Below are 14775 nucleotides of genomic sequence, written 5' to 3'. Positions count from 1 at the left end.
TACTGATACTTCACGGAGTTCAAGAGTCAAATGGCAGCTTACTAATCCCCTTCTCATTTTAATCAATCTACTCTTTGTTATTATATTAGGCCCATCAGTGACGACTAATGGGTTGGATTCGTAAACATAGTGTCATCTGAATTTCATCTCCCGGAGTAATTAGCTCTGCTACATTACTGTTTTGTGCCTTCTCTCCTGCATAATACCCACAAATAATACAAGTTAATTTCCATTAGAAACTATCACAAAAAAATTCCTCACTAAGTAGACAGCATTCCTTTTCTTGGTTACCAATGAAATAAATTTTAATATCAGGGAAAGGATACAGAGGTTTTAAGAAGAAAAAGTAAAAATAAATTCAGAGAAATAATGTTTAGTGTTATTATTACATGGCCTAACGTTTTAAACAAGATTTCAAAGGACTTTACGCGTAATACAGGACATTATACATGACAATATATATTTACGCAATGTACCTTTTTTATGTATTTAATAAATTCTTTCCTTGTAAATTAAGATAGTTTTACTTTTAAGTTATTTTAGTCATAAATATGTTTTAGTTATAAATTTATGACAATATGCATTTACTCAGTAAACGTTTCTTATGCATTCAATAAATTATTTTGTTGTAACTTAAAATAGTAGATATACTTTCAAGTTATATTAGTTATAAATTACATTTGCAATTTATAGGATTCTAAATACATTTAGAATGTCTGTCTGTTACAAATACCGAATACAAATATAAGCTTTTATTTTTATTTTCGCAAAGACCGATTTTTGCATATACATATTTAAATTTAATATAGTTGTTCATGCATTTCCATTCACACATACACGGAGAAATATCATAGACATATATATTAGTTTCTAAACTGGTGTGCAAAACTTAAGCAACAATGTAAAAATTTAGCAGATAGCCATGAAATTGCAGAAAAGGAAGTCTGGAGATCAGTGCAATGAACACGAAAGTCAGTGGAAACGTCATGCGTAAGCAAATATCAGGAACGAAACGTCAGAGCCGACGTGAGCGTTATGTCGGCGCGCTCAGCTCAACAGTAGAATAAAAGGAAGGACGGAGACGCAATTCAACATATTCGCTGCAAGTGCTAGTGAGTCAGTTCGTGAAATATGGCTAGAAGAAATCACCTGGATGACTTCACACGTGGAAGAATGATCGGAAAGCTGGAGGAGGGGCATACTGTCACCAGTGTAGCTGCAGAGTTCGGAATCAACAAAAGTGTCGTTTCGCGCGCTTGGAAAGCGTTCCAAACCACAGGTACAGCTGTTAGAAAGGTTGGTGGTGGCCGCCTGAGGACGACAACTGCAGGGGATGACCGATATATCGTCTTGCAGGCGAAAAGAGGCCGACCGCAGTCAGCAAGCGCCATTGCTCAGCAACTCTGTACAGCAACGGGGCGACAAGTGTCGCGGTTTACTGTGGCCAGACGCCTTCACAAAGGGGGCCTATTCGCCCGCCGTCCTGAATGCTGTCTCCCGTTGAAAGTTGGCCACCGATGCCACCGTTTACAGTGGTGCAGAGAGCACAAAAACTGGACAACTGATCAATGGAGTCGTGTCCTCTTTACGGATGAGAGTCGGTTCAGTACCAGAAGCGATTAATACACTAATTAAGCAAATAAAAATCCGCGAATCAGTTGTCTTTTCATATTCTAGAAGTATTTCTCATCAAGAAACTACACTCAGTCTTTCATTTGAAGTTCAGGCTTCCGTAGGCACGGCTTCCATGTTTGTACGTCATAACACATTTACACTGGCTATTGTATATTATGTGATTACCCAATAACGCAGTGTCTGTAGGTACACTGCGAAAAAAAAGGGGGGACAGTTCCTATGTATCAAGTTGTACTGGGCTGACTGACGAAATTTAACTTGCGTTTTTCATGTCTCGAAAGCGCGACTTAGGATATGTATTAGATTTATATATAGCATTGTTCTAATGTAGGTATTTTGACACAAAATTGGACTTTTTCTGAAATAACATACCAGTTTTTTCCATATTTCAATTCTACGACTCAAATTAAGCCAAACAACCAAGTTTTGTAAAAATCGCACGAGTAGTGTTTAAACAATTAGCTCTCAAAATTAATTGTTTAAACAATCACCTCAATGTTAATTGAATTTGGTATACATTTATTAATATCTTTTTTTTATTAAACTTATTTGATTCTTCCTTTCACATTTCGAAATTTAGGTTCATTCCAAATAACATTCGCTCATTTTTTATGACTTTTTTTTAAAAATTGTATTTTTAAATAATTTTTAGAACTTTTTCAAAAACAATTTTAAATTATAATCTATAAAATTTCAACCAGCATCTTAAAGTAGACGTATTTCTAAGCATACCTGCAAAAAATTACAGTTTTTTATTCAAAATTTCCGAAGATATTCGTGAATTTATATATTGACGAGTTTTGAAATTTGGCATATTTTTTGAAAGCGATAAAACATTAAATGTGGTTTAGACACTTCGCTAAAATTATTTGAAAGTAGGAACGATGTGACTTTTTTTTCCGCTCATGCACAGTGTGAAAAGGTAAGAACGAAGTGCCTTTTTTCCCCTCTCCGGCATAATGGAAGGGAAAGGAAAATTGATTGCCATATATTAAAAAGTTCGCCAAGTTAATTATTCTTGGCACAAACTGAAAAATTTTGCCAAAATAAATTTTTGAATTTCTCCGTAAATTTTGCACCAAATTTTACAAAATTTAATGTCTAGGCATAATTTGAGTCGTAGAATCGAAATGTGGAAAAACATTGGTATGTTATTTCAGAGAAAGTCCGATTTTTTGTCAAAATACCTATGTTAGAACAATGCTATATATAAATCTAATATATATTCTAAGTCACGCTTTCGAGACATGAAAAACACAATTTGAATTTTGTCAATCGGCCCAGTAGAACGGGAGATATGGAACTGTCCCCCCCCCTTTTTTCTTTCGCAGTGTCCAAGTTTCATATTTGGATTGCCACTTGCTAACTGTTCTACAAAAGGTATGACTACGTGACAGTTTTATCAATAGCGTTTAATAATTTCAAGTGAACAATTAAAATTACGCATGGGAGTTGTGATTCACACTGTAAGAATACAATTATGTCTCAGTAAACGAATTAACACTAGACCCAATATTTACTACAGACACCCTCAACATTTTATAATTTTAATGAGAAGCAGGTTTATATACATATATATTTCTAGTAAACTACCTGAGCGTGAAGTTAACCAGAATATTCGCAAATTTAAAGCGAAACTTCTTACTATTTCTGATATGAAAATGTAATGTAATTAAGAGCTGTAGCATAAGAGTATAAGTAGCAATATGAGCCGTAGCAAAAAAATATTTTATATGGATTATTAAAATCAGTTCATCAGTAGCTATTATATAATGATAACGTTATAATAGGCCGTAGAAAGCTCACATACTAGTATTAATTGATAATTTCTTAGATGATCTTAGTTTCTACATGAAACTCATTTAATTTATGATTATTTTACATAAAGTTTTGCCCAACTCTGTTTTGATAAGGCGTCCGTAAAGCTTAAATACACTGAAATTGCCATTAAATACACTGCTTCCCACAAAAAGTATTGAAACTGGCTCCTTCAGACATCTCCACATGTGTAGGCACTCTGAAAGTTGGTAAAATTATCTTTAGGATTTGTGGTGTTAACAGTTTCATGTTGTCTAAATTACAGCATAAAAAGTGAACGGGTTATGAGCATGCACCTTCCCTCCTCAGATCACCCCACAGGAAGAAGTCATATGGTATCAAACCAGGTGACTGAGTTGGTCATAGTTTTAGGCAATTGATACGACTTCCGCATCACAAGAATTATTTGCATAAGAACAAGGTACTTTTATTCATGACACGATGATTTTTCTGACATCTTGTGTTAAATACAGAAGAAAGAATAAGGAAACTTTATACTACAGTATGGAGTATGTATTCATATGGACGGAGTACAGAGCACGGTATACGTATGTATACTCATAACATAGTAAGGAATATGTATGTATTTTTCACATGTAACTAATATAACCATGAGATATTTACTTTTAAAACAAAATTTTTCCCCATTTATGCATTGTGTTCCCCCCTCCTAAATTGAAACCAAAATACATGTAGAGTTTTGTATGCTTAGCAATCATCCAAAGCGACTAAACTCTTGGTAGAAGTTAAGATAATTTTCCTTAAGTCTACAATAACAACTAGGGAAGGGTGTAAAAGACCCTTTATTAAAACTAAATAAGAACAAAAGGTACACCTTGTGCTTATAACTTAACCAACCACTTGTGGCAAGATAACTTAAGTTAACAATAAGTCAAATGTAAAATTTTAAATTCAAGTAAACTAGTAGCCGATGGCTAGAAAACCAGTATAACGCGAAGTCGGCTTAAAACATAACCGGCGTGAAATTCACCTGCCAGCAATTAAAATTCAAGGCTGAAGAAGAACTCTTATCTAAGACAGCAACCTAGTAACGTGGCCACGAGAGGCTGAACACGCTCTGTCTACCATCTCGAAACCTTAACCGTAAGTACAGGCGAAGTAAGTTTGCATTCTGGAGGGAAAACGAAAAGAGAGCAGGGACAGTACAGGTATAAACCATAATATAATTGGTTAATTAACATAACTTCACACACACTTTTAAATAGTGAGGTTATAATCCGAAGGTAATCAGTGATTGAACCAGAACAAATTCACGTAATTTAATTATTCTATAAAGACGTTTCTTTCAACAGAATCAATTAAGAATGTCTGGAATTCTTACTTTATTTCAGCCAGAGAAGCAAATGATCTGAGTGAGAAAAAAAGGAGAAGATTGATGACTAATCACAGTTCTCTGCTTCTACAGAGCAATTTTTCCGTCTGTAATTTTCTTAATTTTTTATCGTTTGTTTTTTCTACGAAAACCTTTCATTACAATTCTTTCATTTTTTATTTCCTTTCTTTATTTTTTGTTAACCCTGAAATTAAGTTGACTTATCGGCTTTGATATATTTCTACTGAATTTTTAAATGTGTTCATTTTTTCTTAACGTTTATAATAAGTAGTTTTCTTACTTTATGTGAATTCGAATTTCGAGTTCATTAAATTTTAATTTTCCTCCTTTTCTCATGCTTCTGATCCAGAATAAGAGATACTGAAATCTTAGATTATTCAATGAAGAAATTTATTCTCTGTTTTTAGACACAAATTTCTTAGCAACTGTCATTGAATTGACAAATGATTCTGAATCAAATGTTCATGATTTCAAACTCTTATGGAATGTTACGGGAGAAATAACTTAAAGCAAAAAACGCAAACTCGCAACACAACAAATGTGAATCAATAAACCCAGGTTTATTGGGAAAATTAATAAAATCCTTCAATAAAATGAACATAAGACGATATAAATGTGATCATGACTTACCATTGAAGACACTTTATTTTTTTCAAGTTACTATTACCGTATTTGACGGCATATAAGACGCACTTTATTTCCTAAATTTGGTCTCAAAAAAGTTACCTGCGTCTTATACGTGAAGGGCACAGTCTTATACGTGAAGGTAATTGCATTCAATAATTGTTTATTTGGCTTTTACGAAACGTGAGAACTAAAAGGAACCACGCTATTGAAACTTTTCCTTGTGGGTGGCCGTCTAAATTAGGGTGCGTCTTATATGCCAGTGCGTCTTATATGCCGTCAAATACGGTAAATAATCATTACAAATCTAGCTATTCTTCACATTACTTGGTCAAATATCTACTCCATATTATTTCCTTATCACAGGCTCAAACACTCATAGGGCCTCGGCATCCAAAAACTGCTGGAAAAAAAATGGCGAATTTTCTTTCTCCGAATCTCGCGTATTTCTGTCTTCTACTGCGATCTCCTTCTATCTGCTACCGAGGGGACAAAAGAAGGTTTGATGATAACTTTCTCTCGCTCAGGGGTGGGAATGGCAAACTAGACCTTGTTCAGAAGGCAAGAAACTAGATCGGATGGTTTGGTTTATGTAATTATGACAAAGTACGCAAGAGCTATCTGCCGAAGTGGATGGATGCCTTCGTGCAGAACGTTTTAAGGAAAACTGTCTCGTATACACTTTACACATAGAGAAAACGACTAAACAGCCCAGGTAGCCATCCCGTTCACGTAATGGCAGATCACACATTGAGTTGAACAGTGTTAAGCCAATTTCGCTTATTGCGCATGCTTGATGGTGTACCTTTGGCGCAGGGAGAAATATTGGCGACTACGCAACCTTACGCTAGCTTATTCGTGATCTCCATGGCTGTCGAGGAATGTGTACAAATGCAATGTTGTGGAACTTTGTTTATTAGTTATTTTAACGTCCATACCGATTGCACTTGCTTATTTTTCTAATATATGTTTCATTTTAATTTGTCTAACAGTGCATTTAATTATTGTTAACATATGTTGTGCGTAATAATTCGTTATTTACATGTAATTTGTTTACATGATATAATTCAGTAATGTAAACTGAATTTTCTCACTTAGTTTGTTAACGTATATTCCCTCTTTTATTTTCTCATTTCAAAGAATTAAATAAACAGCATTAAGGAATTGTAAAATTTCTTCAATGTTATTTACAAACACTTGCTATATTCTTTACTTTTGTACGTATGTCCGTGTTTCTTTACGTGTGTACGAATGGAACGTATGGTAAATCCTGAATTGTTTTTATTTCTTAAAAGTATAATGAATAAATTTTCAACTAATATATCCTAAATTTCAGTCTTTTTCTGAACGAAAATTCGTACAGTTCAAAAGGAAAGAGCAGAATTTAATAAGTATTACATCTTACATTTTGAATGCAAACACTGCTTCACATTATTTCGTAATAATTATTTACATCTTCTCCCTTTATACCTGTATCAATTTTTTCAGCGGGTTATTTATGAATAATTCCTGGTAGAATTAGAAATATATTATTAGAAAAGGTTTTTCCTATATCATCTGCAAGGAACAGAAATTTAAAGCGATGAATTATTGGAATGACTTTTAGTCAGTATTTGAAAGTATTTAGAATTCCACTGCAGTGGAAAATATGTTATTTAGATTTCTATTGCATTAAAAATTATTTAAAATCTGCGTAGAAATATTATTTTGAAATGTAAAAATTTTAAGTAGTAAAACTAAAAGTATTTAAAAAGTAGCTATTGTCATTGATCATAGATTAATTAACTTGTCAAGGGAAACAAACCAAGACTTCAGTACATAAACACTATATTTTTTATTCTGGAAGTGAACATTGTTATTAATGGTGATATAATCAAATAAATAACAAAGAATCTTTGCAAGTGAAACGTATTTTACCATTTCTTTGAATTTAGATATTGTTATGAATATTCCAAGCATTTAAAGGAAATATATTTCACAATATTTTACATATTATGTAACTGTGGATGTATTCGTATTTCCTGAAGTTCTGAATATCTGCAGAAGCACATATTTTGGTCTATGATTTAGCTGGCTTAGTAAGTTAAGAAATAAATTTTTCTTTAATATTTTGGAATTATTAACAAATGATTTTATATTAATAAGAAAGTGATACATTTGTAATTCCGCAATAGATTCTTTATGACCGGCAAATACGTACATAAATTTTATTCCCCTCCCCCAGTACGTGTGACGAACTTGGACGTACGTGTGACGAGTACATTCCATTAGTTTTGTGATTATTTTGTAACAGCTCCAGTTATTGCCAAAATCTGGTCTTTATGCATATATTATATAATGCGTACAACATGCACGCAAAGTTATGACAGCTGTTAATTTAACATAATTGACCAAACATTACAAATACTGTTTCTCTTTCAAGATATGTACTTTCAATTGTTTTCATAACAACTTCTTCATTTATTTAGAAAAATTTCCGCTGATAAAATACTACACACAGAAATATTTTTAAAATGATGTTTAAGAATACTGTTGATTTTTCAGAGACACAGTAACTATTTAACCTTAACAGAGCACAGATGTCGAACAGAAAAAGGAATGCCAAATTAAAATATTTGATCATAAAACAAATGCAATTACAGTTAACTGATTTCCGAACTTGAACACTGATTATCAAGTATAGGTTAATGTTTAATAAAGGAATTTAATGAAAACAACCTAAATTTGAAGTACAATGAAAATATAGTTTTTATTTTTAGCTTAGTACAGTGATTTTGTCAATGTTTTCTTTATGTTTATTTATGGGAAATTAACAGAATGTAATCTATATTATGAATATAAAAGTATTTTTTTTTTCATTTTTAACTATCGCTAATTAAATATAAAACATTTACAAAAGTTTGAATATTTGGTGTAAAATTCGATTTTTCATTATTAAGAATAAAAGCCCTTTCCACCGATTACTTTTCTTGATTTAATGAATCTCCTTTTGGTCTTTCTTACACCTTATACGAGTTTCACCCACTTCGGTAATATATAGTGTGGGAGAACTCGGGAAAACTTAAGCGCCTTCTCGTTATGTTTTGGAAATTACAACAGACGTTTGGAATAGGTGTAAAAATACCCTTTTATAAACTCAGACAAATAAATAGAGTGCACAGCTTATTCATACAGAATTAGCCAGCATTTATGGCGTAAATCAAAAGTAACGAAATGAATTCAACTAAGTAAATTTTAGCACAAATTGTCTCAGACCTAATATTGGCGTGATAAGCTAATGGCGAGAAAAATGCAATGTTGCAGATAACCTGCTCCCAAGAGAACCGACTAGTAATGTGGTCTTCAAATAGATTTCTACCATCTAAAACGTCTTCCTTTCAATACTACCTCATTTGAATACACTCAAAATTAGCATTTTGGCAGGAAAATGGAAAGCGAGAAAAAAAAACTAATTATCATAAAATAACTGGTTAATAAAAATAAATGAATACTCTACAACCTCAATTCACTATTTTAATTTAGTCATTTTCATTTATATGCAGCCTTTATATTGAAGTATAAATTTGTTTTGGTGACAATAAACTTAATTCTCTCATTTTTTACCCGATTACATAACATCACATGCAACAGCTGTAAATATGAAAAACACATGCATATATGTTAATTTCTTTTGAATATATGATGTCTGTCATTTACGAAAAGAAAACTTTAAATATAAGGTGTGAACATAGGTCTCCTGTTGGATTAATATAAGAAAGTCTCCCTTTCTGGTATTATTATTATTTTTTATTATTTGTAGAACCTAAGTTCCTACAAATAATGATTAAAACCAAACACTGTATGGAGAGTAAAACCATAATGCAGAAACTTGGTGCAAAATTAACATGTATATCACTTTGCCCGAGCGTTATGGTCAGAATCCCATTTTGTATAATAATATATGCATTTGACATTAATAGGTATTGCTAATTAAATTAACATTTAAATACTTCAATGAAATATCAAGAAAATGAGGGAAAATATGAATACTACCTAGTGTATGATATGAATTTTTTGAAAGTGAGCTAATTAATAAACAAAGACCAAAATATATAGTTCTATATTCCTTACGCTGAAGTCTACTTCATGCTATTATATCATCATTAGTTATATAAGGGCAGAACATTTGTGTTTTTCACCTTGCAAAATCCATGTGCAACATTTTAATAATATAGGAAAATTTCATATAATGGCCAGTAGCTGAACTGAATGAAATGAGTATTTTAAATTTATCATTAAACATATTTTAATTCACTAGAAATTTAGGGACATATAATGTTTAAATATTTCAAGTTTCGGAGGAAACTATTTAAAATGTCTTCTTTTTTGGGTTGGGTTGCTTTAACTGCTTATGGGTTAAGGATTTCAGCCATATAATCTCATAAATAGCATTTAAAGATTAATTTTTTAACCCAGGCAGATCATATTTCCTCATATGAAGTTATTGTTCAAAATTTATTCACTGCCTTACTTATTCATTACACACACAATATATATATTGAAATACTAATTAATCATATATTAATACAATATTCAAATACTAATAATTAAATCCTTAAAATATTTTCCTCTAATTAAAGGAAGAACATTTTAAAATTTGAAATTGAGCAGTATTTTTTAACCTCGAAATATGTCACTGTTGCATTATTTTTCAAATTCGTTACTAATGCATGAATTAAGTAAACTCAGGTATTATTTAGAATCGAGGATTAGTGATATGGGTGTTTAGAATGTTCAGGGTATTATGGAAAAGTACTTTTGAATGGTAGAAAAGGTTTATTAAAATTCAAATACAGTAATTCAATGATGTAATATGCACATATAATTAATATGTACAATAAACAATTATTGTATGAAATGCATGGCAGAGCAAAGAATGAAAACATTGCAAAATAAACAGGAATATTCACATAAATATACAATAATATGAAACAATTAAGTGTTATGAGTAATAATATTACTCAGATTTTTCCTTATAGTTAAATCTTCATTTTCACTGCTCTTTTAATATCTTGTGTTGATGGTTGGCCTGCACGCATTCTTTGAGCGAAAATCTCTGTGGCACTTCATCAAAGAACATCAAAGGACATCAACAAACCTTACCAAATGCTAACTTGTAATGGCATTAATACATGTATCATAAAAAATACATAATGAATATTAAGAAAATGTTAATGTACCAATATTTCTTGTTTCAGTAGTATCAATTCTTGAAATATCATAAAAGAGGAATTAGACATTTTTGATTAAACATTCAATTATACATCTACCAAATTCAGTGTTATAGTGTGGCACTAGGGTAACTATGCGAGGCACATTAATCTCCTCGAATATTTCTGATTTACGAAATAATTTTGGCAGTAACTTGTAAAGGCTAAAAAAATATTATCACAAAGATACGATCCTTAAGTAATGACATATATTTTGCAGAAATTCTTCGGAACAGTTTGAGCTGGTATTCGTGAGAATCATTGAGTAATTTTTAATGCAGAATAATTGAACTGAGAAACAACAGAAAGCAGTCAAATTATATCCCTAAGTATTCTTTCATTTCACTTTCTAATGCATGCATAATAGCATTAATTAAGAATTTAATAAAAACATTAAAAATAATTACGTGAAGCAAGATCTCTAAAATTTCAAAATTGCATACAATTAAAATCTAGTTTAATATCTGCAATACATTTTTAACTCATCATATTCTCATAAATTTAACTTTACAATCTAAGAATAATTACAATAAGACATACTTTATGACAAAAGAACATGAACGTCCACAATAAATATAATGAGTATCATTTAGTCTGAGGTTAAAAACTATACTATGAAACATTCTGGAAAACCATATTTAATACGTTTTAAACTATTTTCCTTTCATAGATAAAGTTTCATCCCTCTCATCAAAATTATTAAATATTCATCAGTCTTTTGATCGTCAGTTTCTATTACCTGCTAGTGAGGCAGAATGTATTCACCAAGACACAAAGAATATGTATTACATGCATGTAAAATATAAAAAATACGATGGCTTTGCTCTGCGCAAGCATGTAACCTATAATTAACTTTATGAATTTCAGGATCTTTCACCTAGACCAGTTCTTTCGAGAACATTCTCGCATGTTATATAACCGCTAGTATACATACTAAATACGTGCCATTTTTCGTCAGACTGCTTTCTTCTATCGCTGCTACAAGACCATGCAGCTGCTCATCCCATCTTGTTCTTTCCTCTGTTAAAACAGTTATGACGTAAATTCTAAATTTAATCTTACTTAGTTTAAATCAATATTGAATATATAATTTTAAGAATTTCGCAAAATTATCTGCTATGAGAATTGAATAAAGATGTGGGATCTAAAAAGCTAAATCATTTTTTGTTGTCATTTTGCAGCCTTCTACTCAGCCATAACAATACCTGAACTATGATGTAGTTATATCGTCAGGCTTTTGTCATTCCGGTGTCTGCCAAAATATTACATACATACGTATGAAAATTATTAATATAAGCTACATAATGTAATCTACCACAACTATTTTGTCACAGTAATTAGAATAAAGGTCTGAAATATTGCCGTGTCTTGCAAAATATCAACTAAATCTATACACAAGAATTTTCCATTAAACGTTTTGTGCAGACCTGATAATCATTATATACACTGTTCTTTGTATGATGTACTGAACTGTAAAGCTCCATGTATACAAACATTTCAAGACACTTGATTTTTATTCTGTTGCAGAAGCAGACTGTTTATTTTCAATGTATATAATAATAAGCAAAGATTATATGTGACAAATTTTCAGTTCTATAATTTTTATATCTAATATACAGTGCACTATTATGCTAATTAGCAATTTTTATTTTCAAATCCTTGCAATATTATGTTGGTGATTATGGGTGGTCTATTATTCATCTGTTTTCTTATCCGTCATGGAGACTAAGACTGTTAATCAAAGCTCAAATGTATCCCTGCCTCCTGTAATTTTAAAGAAATATTTGAAGGAAAGATAGGTTAAATTACATAATAATTATACGTACTTTGCTTGTGCGTTTAAAGTCAAACATAATACTCAACAACTAGTATGCTTAAAAATGCCCAAGTGGGATTTGAATGGCTTCAATAACATATACTGGAAAAGTAAATAAAAGTATTATAAAAATATTGCGCCCATTTGGATGGCTTAAATAATAGTTGTGTAATAAAAGAAAATTTTAAATATGATATTAACTAATTAATTTTTTTAATTTTAACTTTTTGACCTTTAAACTGAAGAGGTAATGCTTCTGGTTGATGTTATGCGAAAACCTGAAAAGCAAACGAAAACTGCACTAAATCTAAAAATGTTTCCAAATTTCAGAAATCTGTAAAAAACTAATATAGTCAACAATGTCTGATTAGCTGAATTTGTTGGCAGATGATGATTCAAATCTGAATATAGGAGACATGTAAATAGTATAAAAGCACACCAAATTTATATCACTGTGAGAGTCATCGTATGTGTGAATGAGTGCATACTATAAATTAAGTACAAGTCTTACTTTGAATTACTTAGTGTGATTATGCACTAATTTTTGCATTTTCTTGATTCATATATTTAATTAGCATTATTACAAAATTAAATAATGTCTGTAATAATTGCAACTAAAATGCCTGAAATTGAAATCATTTTATAAAAATCTTTAAAAGGATGATTCAAGTATTGAAAAATCTTAGATCATAACTTGGTCATACACATAAAATATTATTATTATTTTTATACCAATAAAATAATATGTTGTTCAATGCTGAATGAATTATTTAACAATAAGAGAGTGTCAATTGTTGTGAAATCACATCATAATAATAAGAGAATTTATAAAAAATGAAAAAAGGGGTTTTATTTTAAAATTTTACTATTTAGTTAAGAATGATTATCTACTAACTGTAATTCATATATTCAACTCTGGTACACACTTTCTACAACTTATCTTTGGCTACTATAGTCTGTGTAGTCAGCTTGACAGATACAGGCAAATGATGATTGACAGTCATAATTGTTATCTTGCCTTCCTGGTACATGTGCAGTGCATGTACTACATGTTTTCCTATAACTTGCATGATGGCATACATACTTTTGACTGCAGAAATATACAGTTTTATGAAAAACTTATTTGCAATAATATATAGCACACATGAAAACAATTCAAGCATACTTTATAATATTAAAGTGCAACGTTATGTAATCATTGACGAAAATTACATACATCAAAATATACTTTATTGTTGACTTTACTATTACTTTAGGATTATTAAAAATCGTCATCAATTCCTACATGCTGTACAATCATCTGCCTTTTAAAAATAGAACTTGTTACATTTAACATTTCATCAGGTTTTTCTATTCAATAAATATTTAATAATATAAGGAGTTAAGTAAATTTGAACTAACTATATTTTATTTTTACCAATTCTTTACAGTTACCACAATTTATTACATTACGAGTTCATTACATTATTTTATAGCATCTTAACTTCAGCCAAAACATTTCATCACATTTTGAGATAAAAGACCCAAGTACCTTGCACCAGTTTTAGTTGCAATAAAATTACGCAGTAAATACCAATAGTTTTCTTCTTGAAGTTTCTTGAAAATGATGTTTCTTTTCGAAAAAAATTAAAATAATAAGGAAACATCTTTCTTAATGTTACATTATATAGAAATTTAGGAAATGCTAAAAAAAGTTAATGAACTGTATGTGTGTTAAGAAAGATGGTACTGTGACATAGTACATAAACATACTTGCACGTATCACATATCAAATTTACTGAAATGGGAAAATATATACATACCTGAAAGCAATCTTGCAATAGCATTTGGTTTGAAGCTCTTGCGCTATCCACTGGAGCATCTGTATTTACGCTGACTTCCTTTACCCATTTTTTGCACTCTTCAATCGAATTTATACTTGATCGTATCATTCAACTTTCCAGTTGTTGGAGCAGTACAGGACAAAATCTTATTTTAACACAGTAATTACTTTACATTGCACATATACTCTATGAAGACTTAAACACCAGATTTGTTTACAATCAGATGGCGGTACATGTACCACATACCGTATTTATCTTTTTTTCAAATCGCGCCAATATAATAATTACGCCAAAATGTTTTCTGGGTATCCGCAGTATGCGACATTCGTTTAACACTGTTCAACTCAATGTGCGGTCTGCCATTACGCATCCCGTTCGTCTGGAATCGAATCCAGGCCAATAAAGCGCCAGCGCTGTCGTTCAGCTATTAACTTTATGTTACACAAACATTTAAGC

The 14775-nt window shown here is 31.0% G+C and overlaps 1 protein-coding gene across 2 annotated transcripts in view; it reads left to right on the top strand.

Annotated features, from left to right (window-relative positions):
- The window catches only part of LOC118190063 (glycine receptor subunit alpha-3-like), a 358296-nt gene that overhangs the window by 280138 nt on the left and 63383 nt on the right, over window positions 1–14775 (top strand). The gene's annotated exons all lie outside the window — the stretch shown is intronic.

Source organism: Stegodyphus dumicola, chromosome X2, assembly GCF_044657685.1.
Source record: "Stegodyphus dumicola isolate Sdum_Otavi_A_Nest chromosome X2, ASM4465768v1".
NCBI lineage: Eukaryota > Metazoa > Arthropoda > Arachnida > Araneae > Eresidae > Stegodyphus > Stegodyphus dumicola.
This window is presented reverse-complemented; position numbering and strand designations above follow the sequence as displayed.